Source organism: Polypterus senegalus, unplaced genomic scaffold (assembly GCF_016835505.1).
Source record: "Polypterus senegalus isolate Bchr_013 unplaced genomic scaffold, ASM1683550v1 scaffold_4804, whole genome shotgun sequence".
In the NCBI taxonomy this organism is placed as follows: Eukaryota; Metazoa; Chordata; class Cladistia; order Polypteriformes; family Polypteridae; genus Polypterus; species Polypterus senegalus.
The window spans coordinates 67,284-72,174 of record NW_024379244.1 but is presented as its reverse complement, the minus strand read 5'-3'; the positions used below and the strand labels follow the sequence as shown (position 1 = coordinate 72,174).

The following is a 4,891-nucleotide window of genomic DNA, read 5'->3' as shown; positions in this document are numbered from 1 at the left end:
ACGGTGGGGGGTAAACGTGACGTCAGCAGTGGGGAGCCAGGCGGGGCCCTCCTCACTCACCACTAGCCTCCGTTCGAATCTCTCTTCCTCTGGTCCCATTTTGGAGTGTACCTTACCTCCGCTTAGCTAGCGATACCTGTTTGATTTTTAAAGTTTGTCCTGTTTCACTACTACGCTCATATATATGTAGGTTAAAGAAGTATTTAAGTTTATATGTTTGTGCCTTTTTATGAATAATAATAAAGTTACAGAAGTATATACTAAACCAGTTTTAAACTATGTAAGTATTAATTGTTATGGGCCTGTGCTTTTATTTCAAGTAGTCAAGAGGCACCACGCCCAGCTGTCCACAGGTTAGCCCTCATCAGTGAAGCTGCGCACTGCCACCTAACTGGCATGGCTATCCATTATGTCAGCCATAATAGATGTTAGTGCAATGAGTAAGCAGTAACTGAAATATTAATTAAGCAGCCCAGTTTTCACTGGTGGGTTCTATGGAGTCCAAAATAGTGGTGAGAACTAATTAACTTAAAGCCATCAATCTTTCACAGCTCAGGATTAGGGAGGAGTGATTAGGTGACACTCACCTCAAAGAGGCAAATACATCTTTTGAGCCAAAGAGATTTTAATGAAGAAACAGATAATGAAGGGAAATTGTTATGAGAAAGTTTATGACAGCAGGATATTGTTATGAGAAAGTCAGCAACATCTGGTGATTGTTATGAGAAAAGGTGCTGAGCGAGGTCATCATCATGAGAAACCCTGGAAAGCAGATGATGGGAATCTGTGTGAAGGAGGGATATTTTGTGATAAGATTTGTAATAAACTTGAAGTACACAGAATGCTCGGGACTCAAGTCATCTGAGCTGAATTTGTATGTGTGCCGTACAATAAAGTCTGATTCTGCTGCCTGTCCCGAGACTCTGAGTGCCTTTTTTTGGGCTGAGGGTGCCTGAGCTGCTTGATCTGTTTCAACACTATGCAAAAATTGTGCAAAACTGTGTCTACTAATGTAGCATCAAATAAATGCCTGCTGTCCTCGGCACAATGTCTGAGAGCATAACTAGCACAGCTTGGTGAGGAGGTGGCACCAAACAATGGCACTTGCATTCCTTTAATGTAACTAACTGGCCACCATAAGAATCGGAGTAAATCAGCATCCTCTGAAGGAACACTAGCCTAGAGGAACATGGCTATCACATCAGCCATTAATACCATAGATTCTTGGCAGACCCTCATAATGACACCAATCAGTGTGCTAGTAAGGTCTGACCTCTGAAGAAGCTGCTCATTTAGTGTGGTCCTTTGAAAAGAAGCTGCACAATCGAACACCACACACACCTTGTGTTTCTTGGGCTGGTATACCCCATGATGCAGAACGCACCACACCTTTCCATCTCTGCGACTGCAGTCTTTATTTGGATGTTTTTACTGCATAACCTTTAATTGCTATTAAATGTCATGGATTTGCTTGAACCACAACTGAGGCAGAGCAGAGTCTTCTTGTCCACAAAGATCTTCAGCCTTCTCAGCACAGAAGAGGGTGCAGATGGACATCATGTATCCTTCAAGGCTGCAGACCTTAGAAATCAAACTTTCTCCTCCATTCTGATGTGACTCAGCTTTTCCTGTTTCATTTTAAAATGGCCTCTTCCTTCTCTTCTCCATTTATTGTCCCCCTCTGTCCTATGTGACTCTCCCCTTTTGTCCCCATCTGTCCCCCATCTCTCCTGTCTCTCTAACCATATTTCTTTTTATAGTTCTTCTTCATGCACCATTGTTTGTCTCTCTGTCTCTTCTCCTCTGTCACACTCAAAGTCCATCTGTACAATCTCTGCTCCTTGTCCAGCTGTCCAGGAGATGCTCACCTTCAAGCTGAGGTCTCACACGCCATTATCCAGTCTCTCAGTAATTGGACTCTCATCCCAGTTCAACTCTTATTTCTTATTATGTGTTTGGTGTCCTCCATCCCTCCATTTTCTGAACCCACTCAGTCCAGTTCAAGGTCAACATTGGGTTCAATGCATGAGATTCAACCCTGGTTAGGCCGCCAGTCACTCACACTTTCTTCACCAACAAGCCTGAGCTCTCCTCATTTTGTCCTTTTGCTCATATTTCTTTTTAAATGGCTCACTTTTTCAGGCCACTGCTTTCTAAAGAGGACACGAATGGAGGTGACAGCGAGGTGACAATGAGGGAATGACAAAGAAGACAAAGAGACCTGAGCCGTGTGTCTGTTAAAGTGTCACAGAAGTCCAAATCAGCACATGGTAGAATATGTTCAGTCACAAACAGAAGATGACATGAATTGTGTGCAAGTGAGGCAGTGAGCAGACACAGGTTCAAACAACACCACATGATGTTGAGGAGCAGTAGGTTTAGGAGGTTTCTGCTCAGACCACCATCAGCTTGACCTGTGATGGCCCGGTGCCTGTCCAGAAGTTGTCACTAATGTCAGGATTGGCCTAACTCTCCATCACCATAGAACTGGACTGTCCACCCATGTTTGCTCCTGCTGCTCTCCTCAGCGGGCTTTGTGACCCCTGCTGGTTTCAGATGACAATTCTCACTGTAGTCCTCTGGCTGGTGAAACTCAGGGGTTTCTTGTCTGAACTTGAGGAGTCTGGTGACAAGTTCAGGGTGACAGGATGGAGAAGCACAAGTGAGTTTAAAGAAGAAGCACACAGGCTGAGAAGAAGATATGGAGAGTTTATTAAATGTGAAGGAGAGCTGAGGAGGTTATTAAAGAATAAAGAGGAGAATTTAGAGGGAGTGGACAGGGGGCACCGTCACAGGGGTCAGTTGGTCAGCATGTCCAGTCTTCACCATATGTAAATATTCACCTTCTGCACATTCCTGTTCAGCTCATCCTGTAATGACCTCAGGTTCTTCTTCCCACTCGCCTTGACATTATTAAACTTCAGCCTGTGAAGGACACAAGTGTGAGTCACAAACATAAGAGGACCCCACCTCACATACTGTACTATCACAGTGACACACCCACTCAGGTCAACTTCCCAGAATTCTCCTCAGTGTCCCTAAGTCACATGACATGTGTGTCACCCTGCCGGTCACTCAGTTCACTGTCCAGTCAGGTCACCGCTCTCTGAAGGCTTTTGGTTTCATCTCAACTCAGTGAAGGTGTTCTAGTCTGGCCGGGGTCCTCCGTGGGCCTGCTGACAGTTTTATTTTTATTCTCCTTCATTGTTTTCCATTGTTTTGATAACATTGTTCTGTTCATTTATTATTTGTTTAATTCTGTATTATGTTATTTTTATTCTATTTCATTATTATTTAGTATCTCTGTGTGTGTCTTGCAGTTCTCTCACGTTCTTTGTATTTTGTGGTTTGATCCTGAGACGCAGGACCCCTGCCTCCCAACTCTCTAAAGGCTGTGGCTCATTTGACTGCGCTCTGGTGATTGGTGGTCTTTGTGAGTATTTTGCTCTTTTGTTTTTAATTCTGATTATTGTCTTTGGCTTTTTGAATGTTGTTAGCTTTGGATTTCCTTTGGCAACCCCTTTGGCTCTTTTGTTAATAAACCTCATCTTTTATGAAGACCACTTGTGGACTTGTCTCTGCTCCAGATGGAGTTTTCACGGTTCTCCCTCTGGTCAGACTCACTTCACGCCTCTGAGACTCTTTTTGATTTTATTTTGAATTTAAAAGCCTGAGCTCCTTTCTGAGGCCTAGTCAGGCCTGAAGCCTCCTGTTTGCCTGGGGTGGGCCTGCCTGGGGTGACATTTGTTTGGTGGGCTATTCTAGAGGCTTCACCCTTTGTTATATTGTGCTGTTAGAGCAATCACCACAGAAGATGGTCTGTCCAGGTGACATGATGTTGACCCCTCTGTGGTCACTTCCTGTGTCCTGCTCCCTTAATTAATCTTTAGTCTCTCTCTCTTTATTATTTTCTTTCTCACTCCTCCTCACTCTCATGTCTTCTCTCATTTTCTGTCCTCTTGTTTCTTCTTATTGTCCTCTCACCACCCTGTCCACTGACATTGAATCTTCTCTATCTTGTTAGTTCCAAGTGACCCCCATAACCCTGTCCACCCTCTCCTCCTGTCCACTCTGCCTGCTGTCCTGATCCTGTCACCTCTCCTCCCTGTGTCCTTGTCCCTCTGTCTATCCACCCTTTCTGTTCATCCTTTTCTCAGCTCATCTCACACTCCTCCTCTTTGTTGTTCTCCTTCTGTCATCTCTCATTATCTTTGTTGTCCTCCCTGTCTGTCACCTCTGTCCAGCTCCACTTGTCCACTGCTCTTTGTCCTTCTCATCCCACTGCCTGTCCTTCTCCTTCCTTCAGTCAGTCCATGTGGTGTCCTGTGATCCGTCTGTCCATCAGGCCATCAGCTATGACTTCATAACCCCACACACCGCACCCTGTTTACTCACCACAGTGACTTTAATTTACAGCTGGTGGTCCGCAAAACCTCACACAGGTGATGAGTTCCTGAATCTCCCAGGTTGTTTCCGCTCAGGTCCAGTTCAGTCAGCTGTGAGTGTGGACAAGAGAGGACTGAGGAGAGAGATGAGCAGCATTCAGTGGTGAGACCACATGAGCGCAGGCTGTGGAGATAAAGAAAGGGAAGTGAGGACATGAGGAGGGACAGACAGAAGGCCACAGAACTCAAAGGATCAATGACTGCTGGTCTTTTTACTGAGCCTGTTTGAACCCGAGACCACCGCTGTTCTTATAAGTAAGTCACCAAACACCTGAGAGGGTCTCCTGCCTTCATGCTGTACTGACAGGTGAGAAGTCATTGAAACGGACACATGGACATTAATATTGGTGGGGGAGCGAGCAAAGTAGGCTTTCTTTGTGTCATTCAGGACTCAGGTGTGTAGACATTTTGTCAGATTTGTAGGACATCATAGAAAAGACAACTGT

At 45.0% G+C, this 4,891-nt stretch overlaps 1 long non-coding RNA gene across 1 annotated transcript; it reads right to left on the bottom strand.

The window, feature by feature from the left end:
* Positions 1–2,689: 2,689 nt before the first annotated feature.
* Positions 2,690–4,623, bottom strand: LOC120519841. The gene is made up of 2 exons (XR_005631683.1): positions 4,396–4,623; positions 2,690–2,925 (listed from the first exon to the last, which is right to left on the bottom strand). It is a non-coding gene; the product is annotated as an uncharacterized LOC120519841 (long non-coding RNA).
* Between the last annotated feature and the right edge of the window lie 268 nt (positions 4,624–4,891).